The sequence below is a fragment of the Rattus norvegicus genome, chromosome 1 (genome assembly GCF_021556685.1).
Source record: "Rattus norvegicus strain SHRSP/BbbUtx chromosome 1, alternate assembly SHRSP_T2T, whole genome shotgun sequence".
NCBI lineage: Eukaryota > Metazoa > Chordata > Mammalia > Rodentia > Muridae > Rattus > Rattus norvegicus.
This window is the reverse complement of record NC_141534.1, coordinates 45899202-45919949: the sequence shown is the minus strand read 5'-3', so window position 1 is coordinate 45919949 and position 20748 is coordinate 45899202. Positions and strand designations below refer to the sequence as shown.

The following is a 20748-nucleotide window of genomic DNA, read 5'->3' as shown; positions in this document are numbered from 1 at the left end:
ACTTTCCCATCTGATAGTTCTATCAGTACAAAGGTCATGGGACTGAGGATGTAGTTCAGTTGATAGAGTGCTTGCTAGCATGCATGAGGTCCTGGGTTCAATCCCCACTACTGCATAAAGTAATTGTGATGATCTAGCTAGCCCAAGGACAAACTGACACACTGTCTTCGTCCTTCTTGGGTTCATCCTCCAAATTTCCTTTAGATCCCAGGCAGGAAATCAGAAAATAAACAGCTTCTAGCTCTAGCTGGAGACTTCTAGGTCTGGGGCAGGGGACTGTTAGTGTTTTAATTGAAAAACTGACAATCTTCTTGAGAGCACCAAAGGCAGGAAACAGACCATGGGAATCTCAGACCCACTCAGAAGCTACGAACATTTGGCAATGAAGGATTTCCATAACGAGATCAGACAGACAGACCCTGAAAATGGTGGTTCACATGGGAAGACTCCGCCACTGCACAGGGTCATTTCAGCGGTTCCCTTCCCACTGAGACCTCGGCCTGAGGATTTTTTTTCTTCCACAAAGTATACATGATGATTTTATGTATCTATTTCTTAGCACACATCTCGACTCAAGCCAGTTTCAGCTAGCTTCACCAAGCCCAGACTAGCTATGCAAATGGCTCCAGACGCTTGCAAGATGCATGTGACGAGGTGAGAGGAGGTCAGAGTGGATGTCAATTTGGGGAAATCTCCAAAGGGAGAGAGACAAGTCATCACACTGTGCGCAGGCCTCATGGGGGCTGGAAGGTCACATGCATGAGCCTTGTAAGGAAAATTGAAGCACAGAGCCCAAGCTTAATGTAAATTACGGGAGTGAGCACACAAATGTAATTGTCCCTTTCCATAACCAAACTTAGCATGCCAGTCTGTTCACAGCTAGTAGACTGTATTGTCTGCCAGGACTTCCAGAATAAACTGTAGCCAACAATAGGACCACACTGCCCCTCGGCTCTGCAAGCCTAGCTGCGTGATGCCTGGGTACTGGTTTTGCTCTGACTGAGGCTCCATGGGGCAGCCTGAGCTGTGCATTTCTTTTGGCCTCTGGAAGTTTCAGCTGACTCTTGGTGTTCCTTGGTTAGTAGATAAATCATTCCAGTCTCTTTTTCTGCAGTCATGAGGTGCTCTTCTCTGTACGTGGTCCGTGAAACCTCTGTAGCCAAGAGCTCCACCCCAGGCCCTGGTCTGGTTTCTATACTCCTACTGATAATTCAGGAGGTCTGTCAGTCTCTCGTACCTTCTCTTCTCTCCATGTGGAGGCGCCGTGAGTTGAGAGCATAGACAAAGCGGCCCTTTGGTTTTGTTTGTTGGGTTTTAGGCAAGGTCTCAAACTCACTGAGTAGTCACAACTAGCATTTCTAATTCTCCTCCAACCTCCCAAGAGCTGAGATTATAGGCATTTGCCCCCAAACCAGGATTTTCTGTTAAAAAAAAAATTCACTTCTTAAAGAGGCCCATAGCCTCACAGGACTTATGCTGAAGATTCTGGTTTGTTTGTTTGTTTGTTTGGTTGGTTTGGTTTGGTTTGTTTTTTTTTCTCTTTTTTTTCTTTTTCTTTTTTTTCAGAGCTGGGGACCGAACCCAGTGCCTTGTGCTTGCTAGGCAAGCGCTCTACCACTGAGCTAAATCCCCAACCCGAAGATTCTGTTTTGATGTCCCCAAATGTTGTTTTCCCTGGTCTCAGGTCCCCGTTCTTGTCAACAAGGCCCAATTGGGAATCACAAGACAAGTCAGAGGAGCAACCATCTATCTCTTCCTGCCCCTATCCCAGCTTCCTCACTTTAGTTCCAGCCCTGAAATGAGGTCATCTTGGTGCGTACCCATAGACCAGCGTGGCTCTCCCTTGGAAATGGTCAGAATGATATTCTTGGGGAACCACTCCTTAAGACAGAAGGACAGCTTACTTTGTCCAGCCTTTCTGATACAGGAAGTGAATGGGAATGCAGATGGAATGTTAAGTGCACATATCGCACAGGTGCTGTGCAGTTATTAAAGAGCAAACCTGAGTCTGAGATGAGCAAAGGCAAGGTTGAAGAGGGGCCCCAGCCTGCAGCTTCTGTTTTACAGGGGTGTCTAACAGCAACAGTGCTCCAGCACAGTCAGGGAAATGATGTGTCCACCAGTAGAAGTCTGTTCTGGGAACAGAGGCTGTGAAGAAGTAATTAATTCAAAAATAAATTGTTGCAGTTGGGGGGGTGGAGCTTGGAGCAGCCACTGTAACCAAGAAGACATCCAAACAGCTAATGCACACAAAAGACACTCAGGGAGGATCGGGAGAGGTGGCTCCCAGTAAGGCTTGCAAAAGGGACCACACACAGAAGGTCCTCGAATGTGGGATTTATGACACTCGGGCTCTCTGGTAACCTCAGGGCTCTGCTGGTGTGTTTATCTATACATCTTCATTAACTCCTATTGTGGTCAGTCAACAAAGGCATTACCGGACCCAGAGACATTAGAATTTACAGTGCTCTTTTGTTCAACCTGGAAAACACTAAGACAGCAAATTCCTCCTCCTCGCCCAGCCCAAGGCTTGTGGCTGTCATTCTAGATCTGCCCCTGCCCCTGCCTTTATCCCTGTTGTTTTCATATTCACCTGCAGCCTAGAAACCTCTGGGTTTTGGCAGCTGCTCTTTGGCACCAAGTCCATTCCTGGAGGTGTCGCTCCAGAGAGGCACAGTCCACACCTGGCCTTCTGTTTCTTTTGTATTTTTTGCTTCTAAATGACTCCATCCTTGGCATACTCTCTTGAGTAATAGTAACTGCTCGAAATCGTCTTCTGTCGGATGGCTAGCAACACCTGTTTTCCTTCTGAGGCTCCAGTGGGCAGGAAATGAAGTATGGCTTAGTCTTTTATTTTTATTTATTTATTCTTTTTGTGTGTTTGTTTTTAGAGTCAGAATCTCACACGGACCACATTTGGCCTTGGACCTTCTATGTAGCTGAGGACAACCTTGAATTCCCACTCTGAGTGCTGGATTAGACCCTATACTCAGCTCTTTTGTTTTTGTTCTGCAATAGGTCTCACTCGATAGCCCAGGCTGGCCCTGAAATAAGTTCCTAGCCCAGGCTGGCCTGGAAGCAAGTTCCTAGCCCAGGCTGGCCTGGAAGCAATCACCTAGCCCAGGCTGGCCTGGAGCTTGCCACACCCTTTCTGTCTCAGCCTCCTGAATGTTGGGATTGCAGATATAAGCCACTAGGCATGGCTTGGTTTAGTTGTTTTAATAGAAGAACAGGTCAAATTTAAATTGCTTAAGGGTTCATTACCTGAGCACATCATTGAATACAGCGGTTTGCCGGAACTCGGCATGCACACCAGCATGGCTCCTATTTAGGGTTCCAGACTTTAGGGCAAGGACTATCTGGGCCACTTAAAAACACACACAATTTGGCATTGCAGGAAATGACTACTGTTCAAACCATCTTTTTAATTTATTTGTACCAAAAACTCCTTCCCAGGGCTTCTTCAGTTGTACACTTCTTTCATTGAAAGTTTGGCCCATGGGTTCCAAACCTGGGAGCTGAAACACTCGTAGTATTTTCACAAAGACAGTAGGAGGCAGAAAGTCAGAAGTCCTTGTTCCTCCCATGTGCAAAAGCAGCTCACGTTTCTGTTGCCTTCTGAACATTAACTCCTTGATATATAGTCAGAGTGGGGCACGGAGCAAGACCCCCAGGAACACCAAGGCACAGCTCCTGCCTTGGAGAAAGTTCTGATCAGAGTAGCATAATTGGGGTCCTGCTCCTTCTCCAGACTACTGCTGGGAGTGGAGGTGAGGGGACCAATAACTGCATACTTAGCATCCCGCCATCTACAAGGAAAGCAAACAAGTCCAGTCTTGCAGCCTGGAGCTATCCGCCCCTTCTCCATCAGCCAGACAGATTCCCATGGCCACAGCCCCAGCTCAGCAGCCTCACACCATGACCCTGTCAGAAGATGTGCACCTTGGCACAGTGAGAAAGGTCTCAGGGATGCTTTGCAGAATACCATTTTACATCAGAGTCGGAATGGAAGGGAAAGTGGGCGATTCTGTAGCATGTCAAAGCATCATTGCATGCCGGTGTCTTCTTCCTTTGTTTTCTGACTGATCCAAAACTACCCAGCTTTTATTTATCTTCCGATTAGTTGTGTGTTTACTCTGCAGTGCTGACGATCAAGACCAGGGTCTGCTAAGCAAGCGCTCCACTGGGATGAGCTATGTCACTAGCCCTGTAGTAATTAAATGAACGGGAATCTGTGTCTGTTGAGCCATTGGTGGTGGAGAGATGTCCACTACAGGATAAACAAGGCATGGGAGCCCTAGCCTACAATCCTAGCACATGGGAGGAAAAGGCAGGAAGATCAGAAGCCGAAGGTCATTCTCGGCTACACAGTGAGCATGAGGCCAGTCTGACATGCATGAAGGGGCTCTATGTCAAAAACAAACCAAAACCAAAACCAAAACAAAACAAGAACAGAACAAAATAAAACTTGGATACTAGAGATGATGGGGTGGAAGAGCATTCTGGAAAGAAAATAGGTCGATTGGTTGGTTTGCACTCAGTCTCTTTGCAGGAGTCCTGGTTGAAGAAACTCGGGAGCCCTTTGGATATGGTGCTAAATGGTGTTGATTAAAAGAGTGCATAGGACTCTACCAGGAGGAGGCTGCCCTTGCCTGCACGGCCAAGCATAATGAAAGCACTTGTTAGCATTTGTAGCAAGGCCATACAGCGTAAGCTCACTGAGATGAACTCTGGAGCCAGGGTAAGACGATGGAAATGCCATTCCATTACTTATAGCTGCCTGACTTAGGGCCAATTAGCCTTCTGAGATGTCATTTTTTCTCATGTACAAAGCAGAACTAGTGCCATTGATGAGGGGTGTGTGTTTGTGAGTGTGAATGTGTGTCTGTATGCCTGTGTGTGAGTGTATGTGTGACTATGGATGAGTGCATGCATGTGTGTGATTGTGTATGCCTCTTTGTGGGTGTGTCTGTGTGTAAGTGTGTGTGACTGTGTGAGTGTACAAGTGTGTGATTGTGTGTGTGCCTCTGTGCGAGTGTGTGGGAGTGTGTTTGTGATGGTGTGTATGTGTGTGTGAGTTTGCAAGTGTGTGACTATGTGTCTTCATTTTGAGGTGTGTGTGTGACAGTGTATGTGACTCTATGTGTGATTTTGTGTGTGAGATTGTGTGTGACTGTGTGTGTATGTGTCTGTGTGTGTGACTCTATGTGTGACTGTGTGTGTGTGACTGTATGTGTGACTGTGTGTGAGACTGTGTGTGTATCTGTGTGTGTCTGTGTGTAACTGTGTGTGTGAGAGTAAGGCTTCTCATGCCCTGGGCAAGCATTCTATCACTGAACTACATCCTCAGACCTTTTTTGCATGTTTACACTGAGACAAAGCCTCACTAAGTTGATCAGGCTGGGCTTGAACTCTGAACTCACTCTGTACCTCAGGAAGCTCTTGGACTTGAGATCCTCCTGCCGCAGGTATCTGGAACCTCAGGCATGCGCCATCAGGCTGAATTTCATGAGATGTTTAGGAAGGGTCATCGCAAACACATGAGACCTTTGTTCATCCTCCCCCCGCCCCCAGCCTGTAGAAAATATACATTTGAAAAATATTAACAGTTCTAGTGTTTAACTATAAAGTTTCCTCTAGATCATAAATAAGTTTTATATGTAGCTTACCGTATATATGGACCTTCTGGAATTCTCAAGGTTTTAAGAGAGACAACTCTTTAATATGTAAATAAACTGACCTGCACAGGCTCTTAAAAAATAGCATTGTACAGCATTGTGTCACAGGTATTTTCAAAGCTTTCTTTGCAAGTTGGAAACATTCCTTAAAGTCAAACACAACTGAACCCTCAATATTAATGTGTTTCCGCCACACACATCTGCTTTTACATATCCCCTGGATCTAGTTAGTCTCTCTGCAAAAAACTTCCTTAGTTACATGAAATTAGCCATTTAGTATGTAGTAAGAACACACCACAGGGAGTGGGGGGAGGGGTGGGGAGGGGTAGGAAGGGTGGGGAGGGACAGTCAGGTTTCCCACCTCTCAGGAGTGTTCTGGAAGGCCTGGGATCAGACAGGAAATGCCTGGTGTGCTGCGAGTGGGCTCTGGTGTAGCTTGCACTGTGTTTCCATGTCTAGAGAGGCTGGGCAAGCAGGGGTGTGCCTTCCTCACAGACACAATGGATTGCTCCCATTTCTGCAGAGCTCTGAGAAATGTTTCAGGAGCCTCTGTGAACACCACCCTGCTCCACCCTCCTCATGGCCAGTGTGGTTTAGCTCGTTAAGAAAGGCTCACTGAAGATTCTTTGGATGTTACTTTACTCTAACTGTGGAGTAAAAAACAGCTTCCTGTGATTCGTTTTCACTTAGTAATTATGACCTAGAAGGTTCTCATGATGAAGAAGTGTATGTGGGAGACTAGATGAAGCACATCTCTGAAGCACAAGGCACAAGATGACAGGGAGGCTCACCTCACATCTGAGCTGATGAGAGCTGTTCTATCTCCCAGCACCACATCATGGTGCATCCGAGAGGAAAAGATCCAACCGCTCGGCATTTCCCTGGAAAGACACAGACGCTTGCATCTTACTCACCCACAAACTAGAATTCAAACTGTATGCAGACCTGGTGTGGTGTTGCACACCTGTAATCCTAGCATTGGAGCGGGTGAGGCAGGAGGATTGCCTCTAACAGAAGACAGACATAGACTACAACTCCTGAATCCAGGTAGTCCCTTCAGGGAAGTTCTCAAGTTGTATTGACTGAGCAAAGAGGACTTTTTTTTTTTTTTTTAAAGCGGAGTTGAGGGTTGGTCAATGCACTTTCATATAGGCTTAAGGTTGAGGGTGTAGAAAGAGAAGCACCCAGAAAGAAAGAGACACAAAGAGCTGTGGGCTTCTCAGAGAAAAGCTCCAGTAAGTAAGACACACCCAAGTGTGGGTGCTGGCTTCTCCAGGGAGGGTGGCCTGATTTTTTAAAAATATAATAGCCCTTTCATGAAACTTATCATTAGAAATATTCCAATAGTAGTAAAGGAAAATTTTCTTTGAGAAAAAGTTTAAACAAAACTACATTGCCCAACATCTACTCAAAGTCTGCCATTCTCTAAAGGTCTTTACAGAAACAGGGGGGACTTGTGTCTTGAGGTCACGTGGATGTCATTGGTCAGTCTACACTGTTACCCAGCTTATAACAGGTATTAGAAAATAAGCACAATTATTCTGTTACCGCAGACTCAAGTCATCCCATATGTCTTGCATGCTCCTGGGGAATCTGGCTATGGAGGTAGGGAAGACTCAAGTCCACAGCAAAGTGGTCCACTCATGAGTCACAAGGTGTGTGACTTGGGGGCTTCTGCCCTTTCAGAAATTCAGGTTTGAGACTTATTGATTAGATGTTTCCAAAACAAAACAAAACACAAAAACAAACAAAACCCAACAGCAATTAAAAACCCTAGCCTTTCTGGATTTGATGTTTCTGACGTATCTTCAACTTTTCAGACATATTTTCATCCTTTTTCAGAGAGTGGGCTTAGAACTGTGAATGGATCACTTGCAGTAAAATGGACTGATCTCAGTTGAGTAAAACCCCTGAGGTTCAAGGTTTTGATACATTTCCACATTTTCAATGGCCAGCCCTCTCCTGTAATATACTACACACATGTACGTGTTGAATAAAGAAATCATCAAAAAAAAATTGAAGGTGATAAACCCAGTCACCACTCAATGGAAGAAGGGGGGAAAAGAACAGTATTCATGGAGAGGAAGATAGAAAGGGTTAAAGCTAACACCAGAAGGCACAACTCACTTAGACACTGTTCACAACAGCCAAGAAACAGAGATAACCTAAATGGCCACCAAATGATGAAGGGACAAAGAAAGTACAGTACATGTACCCAGTGGACTACTATCTGGCCATGAAGAGAGAACTGACTCCTGTCATTGCTGCCCACCTGGACAGAATTAAAGGTAATATATTGGGTTAGGGAGACAGCTCAGTATATCTGTAGCCACAGCTCAGGGAAGGTCTAGACAGACAGACTCTTGACTCACTGACCAACGGGTGAGTGCTGGGTTCACTAAGAAACCTTATCTTAAAATATAAGGTTGGGAGGGATTGAGGAAGACACCCAGTGTTGGCCTCCTGCCTCTATACATGCATTCCCATACACACACAAGCATGTATACACACACATGCATGTATACACACATGTATGTATACACACACAAGCATGTATACACACACATGCATGTATACACACACATGTATGTATACACACACAAGCATGTATACACACACAAGCATGTACACACATACAAGGGCTCTCACTCTGTGATGGTAGAATCTAGAAAAGTTGATCTTACAGGCACTGAGAGTGAAATAGTTGTTACCAGAGGCTGCCAGAGTAGAAGGTGGGGGAGGGGAAATGCCAGCCAACGGACTGTGTCAGACAGACAGAAGCGAGCAAGAGGCTCTACTGTGCTTCTTTGCAGTGGGAAAGCACCAGTGTATGGGACATTTCAAAATGCCAGGAAAGGGGAAAGTAAAAATTCTCACCCTAAAGAAATAACAAAGCTTATGGGATAAGTGTGCTTAACCTGACTTGAACACCGTGAGATGTACACACGTATCATAGTGTAGCATGGACTCTTGCCAGTATGCAGAGTTTTTTATGTTGAAAATAAATCACAAAGGTAAAGCTAAATATAATACAGTTATCAACCATATATTGGTGATAGGTGCTATATTAAAAACTATTTCCCCTAACTATTTGAAATTTTGTAAGAGTCAAGTTTAAGCCAATCACTAAGATGACCTTAGAGACCAAGGGGGACCACACAGAGCTAAGAGTTCCATGAGGCAATGAGTGGAGTGCTCGAGTCATATTCAAGACTGGATTCCCAGAACCCACATCCACTTTGCACATAGTAGGTACATAATAAGTATTTTTACAGAAATACAAAGGGTTTTGAAGTATTATGAACACTTTGATATTGTCTCTACTTAGGTAAAACCCCAAATCTTTAATTAAACAATTGATCAATCCTCTACTAGGATGGTGATATGTTTAAGAACAGGCAGGCTGTGAATGAAGGCAACCAGAACGCTGGCCTTCTTCCTGGGTGCAGTTCTGGGCTTCTGAGTTTGCAATTTCCTAATGCTCCAGGCCACATACTCCTGGAAAGCCTAGAGTGTTTTAATTAAATGCCATGAAGAACACTAGGCCTTTCAAAGCCCTTACTGGTTTAAAGCAATGGCTTCAAAGCAGCTTTAAAGAAAACTGGAAAGGGAATGACAAGAGCCATTACCCGCTAATACGGTGGCCATAAGCAAGCAGAACCATGGAATGGCTTTGCCAAGGACCTTCCTGATTCACACTAGCAGATACTTTGTCCCTCAGGATGGGCACCAGTGCCTCAGCGCTCCTGCTGCACATTCACCCAGTTAAGCACCGTCTGTGTGACTCACGCTATGGAAATGCTTGACTTGGCCACACATGTGGGTCTTCCCTTCCCAGGACTCAGCAGATGTCCAGGAAAAGAAGGGAGCCAACACTTGTGCCCCTCCTCTTGTGCCATCTGCAGTAGTCCCCAAAAGGTGGAGGCTGGAAAGGCATGCGGTGTCCTCGGCTAAACTTTGCTTGGTGAGGATCGGAGGAAACTGGGTGAAGGAAGGAGAGAATCAACTGCGAGATGGCTCTCTTCTCTCGCTGCATTTCCTTCTTCTCCTGGGGCCTCTTAAAACACTAAAAGGATCAAATAGTCTCTAAGAAACAATGGCCATCAAAGATTTTGATAGAGAGCTTGGATCTACTTTCTACCTCATATTCTCCAACTCAACTCTTGCAGGTAAGATATAAAAAGAGTACATGCGCACACATAAGCACACACATACATTCACACACACACATATATACACACAGACACGCATGTATACACACATACATAGGCACACACATATATGCACATACAAGCACACACACAAAGCATATACATACGTATATATACACACATGCACATGCCAGCTCACACAGATATACATACACACATCATACATACATGTATATTCACATGCCCATATGCATGCACACATGCACACACACATATATATATACATACACACATGCAGACACATATAACACACACATGTATATATACATACACACATGTACACACATATGCAGGTGTGTGCATATGCACATACACATGTATACCTACACACATGCATATGCATGCATAGGCACACATTTGTATCTATATATACATACATAGAGACTCATATATATATACACATATACATATATATTTTTCAGACACATATATGCATTCACACATATACACACACATGCACAAGTACATACACATAAGCACACTTGAAAGAAAATGTAGTAACTCTATCTTGTTAGGGTAGTGAAAATGACACTTGAGTCTAGAAAACATCACCGACAGCATCCTGAGTAGGGTATGCAGGGTCAGCTGAGCTCCTCCGCTACCATGTAACACTCCCACTCCCACTCCCACTCCCACTCCCACTCCCACTCCCACTCCCACTCCCAAAGAATGGTGAGCTAACCTTGACTCAAGACCACAAGCCATGCCCATACTGTAGTTGAAATCTGTGAGATGATGCTTGGGCTGAGAACACACTTATGGCCTTCGCCACGTCTGCCAAGTTTAACATGTAAACCGGGGGTGGGGAGGAGTTTAAAATGTAAACAACTCACTTTCCCAGACAGGTCCTTCTGCAGTAAAGATCAAGAAATTAATTTGCAGTCTGCGCTTGTTTATTTCACAAAGATGTGCCTCAGTCGGTAAGCGTGTCTGTGTGGTGTGTGTGTGTGTGTGTGTGTGTGTGTGTGTGTGTGTGGTCTGTGTGATGTGAGTGTGTGTGATGTGTGGGGTGTGTGTGTGTGTATGGGTGTGGTGTGTGTGGTATGTGTGGTGTGTGTGTGTATGTGGTATGTGTGTGTGGTGTGTGTGTGTGGTATGTGTGTTTGTGTGGTGTGTGTGATGTGAATGTGTGTGGTGTATGTGTGTGTGTGTGATGTGTGTGAATGTGTGTGATGTATGGTATGTGTGGTGTGGTATGTGTGTGGTATGGTATGGTGTGTAAGTATTTTGTGTGTGATGTGTGGTGTGTGAGTGTGATGTGTGTGGTATATGTGTGGTGTGTGTGTTTGTGTGTGGTGTGTGGTGTGTGTGATGTGTGGTGTGTGTGGTATATGTGTGGTGTGGTATATGTGTGGTATGGTGTGGTGTGTGTGTTTGTGTGTGATGTGTGGTGTGGTGTGTGTGGGGTGTGGTGTGTGTGATGTGTGGTGTGTGTGTGTGTTTGTGTGTGATGTGTGGTGTGTGTGTGTTTGTGTGTGATGTGTGGTGTGTGTGATGTGTGGTGTGTGTGTGTGTTTGTGTGTGATGTGTGGTGTGTGTGATGTGTGGTGTGTGTGATGTGTGTTTGTGTGTGATGTGTGGTGTGTGTGATGTGATGTGTGGTGTGGTGTGTGTGTGTGGTGTGTGGTGTGTGTGATGTATTGGGGGGATGTCTAGGGATTGAACCCTGGTCTTGCACATGCTAGGCAAGACCCCCACTCATGAGCTCTGTCACCAGGTCTCATGAAGATAGCTTTGAATGGTGCCCATTCAGTAGCAGTCCCTGTAGATTCCACTGTGTGAGCAAAATGAGTGCGTTCAAGACACAGGACCAGCAAGCTTAAGGTCTGGGAGGGAGGTGAGTTCTTCATTTTCACCTTCTGTTCTGAGGTCAGCTTTGCTGAGTCTTAACAGAGTACAAGAAGACTCAGAAAAGGCTCCAGGCTTGTGACTCTTTGGGTGCTTCAAAGTCATCTGTTCCTGAGTGTTCTGCATCTTGAAATGTCATCAGCATCCTGGCTGCCACCAGCCAGTAGGTGCATTGATTGGTAAGTGCCTCCTGCTCCATCCAGGAAACCTCAGAGATGCGTATATGTTCATGCCCCGAGCCTAATCGGGCACTAAAGAGACAGGGCACTTTGCTGATGAATCTGTTAAATGTCAACATTGACCATGGCCTGAGCCATGTCCTCACGGGGATCATAATTCAGTTGGAAAGATAAGAGAGGCTGTGTTCGAGCCACACTGCTGAGCAGTAGAACCCAAAGTTGTCAGAAGTGTAATTGCCACAATAAACCCAACTCTCGATTAAGTTTTTAGAAGACTATATTACCCATTGCTTGGACGAGCCCTGCCTCTCGGAACTGGGCTGGAGTGAAGCTCTTGCAGCATTATCCTGCCTGCAACTAACACACTAAGTCGCTGCGGTCGCGTGCCGTCTGTAAGTCAGGCTGCACCTGAGATTCCGTGGCCTCTATGGCTGTCTAAGAAGGCTCTCGTGGCCCTTGCCGTCCTTCAGAGGGAGTCAAGAGGCACTGAAGTGAAGAGGTGGGGTCCAAAGTCCAGGTTCCTGTCCTCAGAAAAGGTTATGAATGGAGGAGAGGCCTGAGCCATGTCCTCACGGGGATCATAATTCAGTTGGAAAGATAAGAGAGGCTATGTTCGAGCCACACTGCTGAGCAGTAGATGCCAAGACACGGGACAAGCTGTAAGGAGGGTGACCTCAGTGTGTGGGAGTGGCTGAACAAGGAAGCTCTGGGGGAGATGGAGAGAGGGTGCGGGAGGGGAGAAGGCCTGGAGCGGAGGTCACACTGAGACCACGGCAGCCTGTAGGTCACATGGGATACAGACTTGCCCCCTGCTAGACCTGAAGAAGAAAGGAAACAAACTCCTTGCTTTCTACAAACACCATGCTAGATAGGAAAGAGAAGTAAACTCCTGAAGGGGCCAGGGCCCTGGGATCATGGTCAGCATCCTGGTCCTTGTGTGCAGTGGTGAGTGTATCTTCCCAGGCCTGCCCCACAGCATTCACTGGGACATGGGAAGATGATATCGCTATTTGTCTTTCTAATCTCACCTTTTCGGCTTCTATGTCATTATGTATTTTCAACAAGCTCACTGGTTTCACAGACAGTACGCATGGGATGTAAGCAAGCTTAAATGGGAAGAGTTAAAGTTGGACCTGGTGGCTCACATGTGATTCCAACAGTGCTAAGGCAAGAGGGCTAATGCAAGTTCAAGGCTAGCCTGAGCTACAAAGTGAAGTCTAGGACAGTCTGAGTTACAAGGTGAGGTTCAGACCAACCTGGGCTATAGTGAGTTCTAGGTCACCTAGGCAATGGAGTAAGAACACAGACAGACAGACAGACAGACAGACAGACAGACAGACAGACAGACAGACTGACTGACGTGCACTGGCTGCAAGTTTGGAAATTTCTCCCAAATTCTGCATTTATTTCTTGTTTTAGGCAGACATGGTGCCAAAGAAGGAGATGAGAGTTCTATATCATTATCTGAAGGAGGAGACTGTCTTCTGCAAACAGACAGGAGATTCTATTCTGCAGGCAGCCAGGAGGAGGCTCTCTTCCACACTGGGAGGAGCTTGAGCACTAGGAGTCCTCAAAGCCCACCTACACAGTGACACACTTCCTCCAACAAGGCCACACCTCCTAATAATGCCACTTCCCATTGGCCAAGCCTGGGAAAACCACTGTAGTCACATGTGGCCACCGAGGCCTATAAACTTCTTCAAGAGGCATAGGTGGGCAGGGTAACCAAAATACAAAGCCCTAGCGTCTGCTAACGGAGGAATGGAGGAACACAGGAGATGGGTCAGACCGTCTGTGTGAATAAACTATAAAATTGTTAACGATGGAGTCTGCATTAAATATGTTAAATAAAAAGCAAAAAAACCTGACTGTTCCTCGGGGGATGGTCTTTGGTTTCTAATGTATGGCAGGCATGTGAGAGATTTTGTGTGTGTGTGTGTGTGTGTGTGTGTGTGTGTGTGTGTGTGTGTGTGTGTTAGAGAGAGAGAGAGAGAGAGAAGAGAGAGAGAGGCAGACAGACACAGACACAGACACAGAGTATGTGTGTGTTTTCGGTACTGATCAGCCCAAGGCCTCACCACACTAGGCAAATGCTGCTACCACTGAAATATACCCCCAGCCTCAAGGTCCTCCATTTTCTATGGAGTCATATGCATAAAATCAATTTGTGGTCCTGGCCACTGGTACCAGGTTAGACCACTGATACTAGGTTGTGGCTCCTATATAGACAGCCCTATAGACGTCCCAGTTCCACTGATGATGGGGGTCGTGGGGAGCAATGACAGTGTGGTACAAATGATTCTACATCATCATAGCATAGACTTTGTTTTCCTTTTATTTTTGGTTACGGGGTCTCAGTATGTATCCCAGTTGGCCTAAAATCTGCCTCTGTCTCATGGGTACAGGGATTAAAGGCATATGCCACCAAGCCCAGCCCTTTTCATAGTCTTGGTTTTGTTTGTTTTTCTGAAACGCAGTCTTGTATAGCCAAGTTGTCCAGGCTGGCCTCAAATTCAGTATGTAGCCAAGGCAGGGCTCTAATCCCTAATCCTTGTGCTTCAGCCTCTCCAGTGGTGGAATTATAGATATTTTCTACCATGTCCTATTCCAATATATGCTTCTGAATAAATACATCCTGGCGGCAAGTCCATGTAGGATGTCTGCCAAGAAGATACAATGACAAAAATATAGGAGTTGTAAGAAACAGGGTGCCATAGGTCTTAGCTAAGGGTGAAGGAGAGACTAAGGAACATACAAAGACAGGGGCCATCAGATGTTGCTCCAAACTGCTCTGATATCTCCTCCTGCCTTGAGCTCTCCATGTAGATGTCTAACGTGCTTCAAGGGAGCCTTTGCACAGCTTTTAGCCTCTACGTGCACATTCTGCTGGGTGCAGAAGTGGGTGTTGCTGGTGAAAGTGTCTATCTGTGTGCATATAAGATGGGTAGGGCGGGCACCTGCCTCCACATTGGTGGCTCTCTTGACTCAGATGTCCAGGCGAGAAAAGCCTCTGTGGGCTGTGGTAAGGCATGGACTTTATGAAAAGAGATCCACCTGTCCCTACATCCATACTTCCAAAATCTCCTTCAGGATGCATAGGATTAACAAAACATGTGTGTATGGATGTGCTGTGTGGGTGTGGAAGCACTCACAAGCTTGCAAACCCAAGGACACATGTTTACACTCTACGGTGTAAATCGGGAGGTCCGCTCTGATAACGAGGCAATAAAACAGCCCAGGCCTGATCCCTGACCTCTCCTGCGGCCTGGGAAAAGGGTTTATCTTGGATCCTCCGGCAGCTGCTAATATGAGGAAGTAATAGAAGGAGGGACCATCCTGGAAGGAAGTCTGGCGCTTTGAGAGTTCTCTTTCCTATCCAAACACAACAAAATCTCCATGCTAGACTGTGGGCACGGGTGGTGAAATTCCACACAAACGGAACCCTCCTGATGTGAGGATTTTCACAATGAATTTATCTATGGAGACTCACACAGGAAATCAATGTGCTTCACAGAAATAAGGAAAACCAACACTGAAATCAGTTTTCTTTCTTTCTTTCTTTCTTTCTTTCTTTCTTTCTTTCTTTCTTTCTTTCTGGTGCTTGTAGCAGAACCTAGAGTTTGGGGGCACACCTATCCCACCAACCTGTTGCAGTGTTTTTTAAACATGTTGTTCCCAGCAGAAACAGGCTGCAGACCCGCAGAAGAAAGAATGAAGACTGGAGTAGTGGCTATCTGCAGACGACCCTCTGGATGAAGCCAAAAGCAGGGGTGAGAAGGAGCAAGGTTTGGGATGCCTTTAATCCCAAAAAGCTCTCAAAGCTCTACCCACTGAAAGAAATTCTCTCTCTTCTCTGGGAGATGAGTCTACAGGGTAGACATATCAAAAATGGCCCAGACTTCTGGATAAGTACCTCAGAGCCTAGAAGAAAGCAGTCAACTGGGGTGATGCCGGCTACCATGGAACACACAAAGGGAGACGGTGTTGGGAGAGGGGGACTGGGGCTGGAGCACTGAGTATTTCTGAGACCCCTGGGGCTGCTCTCAGAGATATAGCTCTCTCTCTGCAGACCACACTCAGGTAGGCTTCTCCTGTTGCCTCAGGAGATTGTACACAGAGAAAGTCTCGGTATCCCCTAGACGCATGCACAGAGGGGCCACACAGAAGTGACACTCAGAGTGTTGGGAGTGGACACAACTTGGGGCTGTCATGACCACATCCCTCCATATCTGCATGCTTGGGTTGAGGACACGGGTCAATAGAACATGTCACGTCAGAGGAGATGGAGGCATATGCACCACCCATCTGTCCACTCAGAGAAAGATGCGGTTCTCTGTCACTGTAGTCACATAGCACGTGCTCTGCAGAGGTACAGGACCAGGGACATTAAAGGAAGTTACACTACACCGGTGTTTTGGGAGCCTCTGAGAGGATACCAAGCTTACAAGGGGTGTGGCATCTTCCTGGCCTGGAGATTCTATTGTGCAGTGGAGAATAACTGCGAGCCCTAGAGCATGGTAGGATATGGTGCTTGTATACAACTCCTTCCGCACGTCAACTCCCGGATGCTACACATCATCATTGGGTTATGGGGCTCTGCTCTTCAAGGGAAAGTGTGTGGCTTCCTGTGGTGAACTCTAATCGATGATTGATAACATACAGCAAAAGGAATATTACCAAGAACCTACCACTGGCCTCAGAACTTCACATCCAACTCTCTACACGCCATAACCCCTGACTGTCATCATCATCAGAATTTCAAAATGAGGAAGGTAGCCCCAGGGAAAAGATAAGGAGCAAGACCAGTACCACTAAACTCCTGAACCGGATTTGAATCTACAAAGCAGAGCTCTGAGGTCTGTGCCTTTACCATAAAACAAGGAGGAATCCAGACCCTGCAATCTCAGCCACTTAGTCTAAAGTTAGAAGAACTACAAATTTAACGGCCGTCTGAGCAACTTAGTGGGACTCCATTAGTAGAGAGCAGGTTGAGGTGTCACTTAGTGATAACAGAGTTCTTGCTTAGTATGTGAGGACCTAGGTTACATCCCCAGTACTGAACCACACATAGCTACAGCAGTGAGTCCCAAGAAGGCTGTCATGAGTGCTGAGGCTGGCAAAGTAGATGGGGAGGTAGCCATGCTAGACAGAAAGAATAGCAAGGGCAGGGTTAGATGATCAGTCCAAGGGAGAGGAAGGGACGTCATGTGAGGAGGCTACCAGGGCCTTAGAGACAGGACCCTGGCTTCTACCCTGCAGGTTTTAAGGGCCCTTCAGGACCCACGGGGACATGGTATGATTGTGCATTCCTTTATTTTAGGTAGAAAGTGGTGACGTTGCTTTAGAAGGGTAATTTGATGGACCAACAAACCATGAAGAACAAAAAGGCAGCCATGAGTCTGGACCATCAGCTAGCTTCTTTTCCTCACTGTAATGAGAATGTGATTGCTTTCATTGTATAGAAGATGGGTCCTTTGGTTTTATTTTATAGACAAAGTCTCATATAGCCCAGGCTGGTTTCAAACTCCCTGTGTAGCAGAGGGTAACCTTGAACTACTGCCTTGACCTCCCAAGTGCTGGGATTACAGACATGCCTCATTTCATGCAGTACTAGGGACTGAACCCAGGGCTCCATGTACACTAGATAAGTTCTCCCTCTATCAACTGAGCTACATCCCCATCCCCCGGAAGTAGAAGGTGGGAAGGGAGTCCTTTCTCAAATGTTCTCAAGGAGCTTGGCCTTTCAGGTTGAAATCCCCTGCTATCTAGTTTAATTTCCCATCAGAATCTTGAGGCCAAATCCTGAGACCTTCTAGGCACCAGGAGAAGCTTCCCTATTTACAAGTTGTCTTAGTCAGGGTTTCTATTCCTGCACAAACATCATGGCCAAGAAGCAAGTTGGGGAGGAAAGGGTTTATTCAGCTTACACTTCCACATTGCTGTTCAACACCAAAGTGAGTCAGGACGGGAACTCAAGCAGGTCAGGAAGCAGGAGCTGATGCAGAGGCCATGGAGAGATGTTACTTACTGGCTTGCTTCCCCTGGCTTGCTCAGCTTGCTCTCTTATAGAACCCAAGACTACCAGCCCAGGGACAGCACCACCCACAATGGGCTGGGTCTTCCCACCTTGATCACTAGTTGAGAAAATGCCTTATAGCTGGGTCTCATGGAGGCATTTCCTCAACTGAGACTCATTTCTCTGCGATAACTTCAGCTTGTCTCAAGTTGACACATAAAACCAGTCAATACACATGTCAACCACAGTGCTGGAGGGGTTGGTAGGTATTATGCTTTTTGTATATAAAATGTGCTCCACAGGCCTATGTATTTGAACACTTGGTCCCCAGTTGGTGGTACTGTTTGAGGCTTAGGTGGATGAAGCTAGGGGTCAGCTTTGAGCCTTACTTAGAGTCTATCTGCTTCTGCTTCCTGTTCTGATGGGAGGGGAGCTGGTGAGAAACCCAGAGGCACACTAACACATCCATGGAGCCATCTGCTGCCATGACTTTCCTATCGCTATGGACTAGCCCCTCAAACCATGAGTCAAAATAAACTTTTCTTCCTTTAAGTTCCTATATCAGTGTTAGCATTTCCTCTAGGCTCCGCTCAACAGTTGCCTAGCAACAGCTGCCCTCCAGGTACAAAGTGGGAGCCAGGCATATAAACTAAATCTATCTATCGATCTATCTATCTATCTATCTATCTCTATCTATCTATCTATCTATCTATCTATCTATCTATCTATCTATCTCGCCTTTCTCTGCCTCTACCCACTTCTTCAGGTCTCCTTCCCTTCAATAAATTCTATTCTACAAAGAATCATTCAGTGGGGCTAATGTGGGTGTGTTTCTTGCCTACCTTCAGGAGAGCATGCTCACTAAGAACTCTTAAAGACACAGAGGCAAATACTGACCTCCACCTTCAACTTCAACCAGACTGCCGAAGATGAACCACTTCACATCCTTCCCCACGATCTTCTGGGTCTTTTTATCCTGAAAGAAACCGACAAACAGGCTCATTAAATTACCAATAGTGAACTATTGAGGTGACAAGGACAAGTTCTACCATCACAGACAAGGTGACGTGCAATTCAGAATGAAAGTCTGTGGTGACATGTGCAGAAGTCCACTGCTGGAGGCTTTACTCTGGTAACAGCCAAGCCTCCTCTTCCCTGGCTGTCTGGTCGGTAGAGACACCACGTATCCTTCCCTGTGCAGTGGTGGTGGGAAATGGATGTGGAAAGCCAAGGTTGGAGGGTAGGATGTTGGTGGTGACTCTGCAGCATAGGAAAGCTTCTGTGGAGATGGTTTGTCCTTGGTGTTTGTGTTCTGGTGAATGTAAAATGGAACCCAAGACTGTACCCACAAGTTCAGAATTCCTCGTGTAGGACACCCCTTTGTATAGGAGAAGAACAAGATCCAGAGTCTGTCACCTACGGCAATTTCTGGTCCAGTCAGAAGTTCAATAGCCAGGGATAACTCCTGCAAAATGGTACTTAACCTAGCTGAAACTGTAACTTGATAAGGGTTTTTGATCAAAAGCAAGCAAACAAACAAAAACCAAAACACCAAAAAAACTCTCCTGAGTTTCATGTTGGTAAAAGATTATTTGATAATCTTTCTAAAAGTGGAAGTGATTTTTCTAATACTAAGCCCAAGTCTCCATATTTCATAGAAAAATGAGCCCAAAACGAGCCCTGAAGGCTATAATAAAAAGATTCCCCAGGACAGTTCCCATAGTTTCAGACAGAGGTTGACTTGTACCCAAAGAACAAAGTTGCCACCTCAGAAAACCTTAGAGCTTCAGCTGGCTGGGGTCTCAGACTAATGGAGCTCAAACCTCTCACCACACCTAGAGACACTGTGCTTAGAGCCACCAGCCACTTGGAGACCTGGCTGGAGAAAACCAGATAAAATGAGTGTCCGTGGGTAGCAGACTCCAGGCTCTCTGCTTCAAACGCGTGACCTCACGTGCAGCTCTCAGTCCTCCAGGGAGCACACACAGCATGTCTCCATTTTACCAATGAAACCACATAGAACCAGGAAGCTGGGCTCTTCAGCTTGGCCTTCATATCTGAGCCTCTGTTGCAAAGCAGGCACCAAGTAGGTGCTGTGTACACAAAAGGGTGATTGGCACATTTTCTGACTTCAGTGCACTCACAATGTAGCATGGGCGGGGAGGGGAATTAAGTATCTTAAATAGAACTCTACTTTCAAACTGTAGTCTTGGATATATTAGAAGGACACAGTTCTTCTTAAAATGAGTCTACTTCCCCCCTTTCTTCCCCTCCTCCAGTGCTGCAGATTAAATGCGGTGCACTGCGCTCCTAAGGCAAACGTTCTACCGCTGAACTGCAGCCCCAGGCCCGTTTCTGCTTTTCATTTTGAAGACACGGTCTCACTAAATTGCCCAGGGTGGATGTGAACAAACTCAAAAACCCAAGGCAGGCTTTGAACTTGAAATCTTCCTGCCTCAGCTTCTCCAGGAAGTGACTGAGACTTGGGCCTTTTCTACCAGGACCAGATGAAGCGTGCAGGAGCATGGAGCTGTTAGCTCAGTACTTCCTAGGCCAAGACAGGAGGGACCCAAGTTTTATGTACAACAGCAAGACCCTTTCTGAAAAAGAAAGGAAGGAAGGAAGGAAGGAGGAAGGAAGGAGGAAGGAAGGAAGAAGGAAGGAAGGAAGAAGGAAGATGACTGTATAAACAAATGAAGCTGACTTTAGAACCAAGTGACCACCTCTAGGTCCATGAGAATTGAGGAGTCAGAGCCTGCCCGGGGATGAGCCAGCACCGAGATCCAGAAGAAGCAGACTGAAGTTCGTTCCTCATC

At 46.1% G+C, this 20748-nt stretch overlaps 1 protein-coding gene across 7 annotated transcripts in view; it reads right to left on the bottom strand.

Annotated features, from left to right (window-relative positions):
- Scaf8 (SR-related CTD-associated factor 8) overlaps window positions 1–20748 on the bottom strand; it is a 187811-nt gene that overhangs the window by 10185 nt on the left and 156878 nt on the right. For 4 of the 7 annotated variants that reach the window (XR_015658432.1, XR_015658390.1, XR_015658388.1 and 1 more), the window contains one exon: window positions 18830–18908. The gene's annotated coding sequence lies outside the window, so the exon portion shown is untranslated. Of the gene's footprint in view, window positions 1–3204; window positions 4208–6469; window positions 6560–17843; window positions 17912–18829; window positions 18909–20748 lie in introns of those variants that run through there. The other 3 variants (XR_015658411.1, XR_015658395.1, XR_015658389.1) reach the window with 3 other exon arrangements.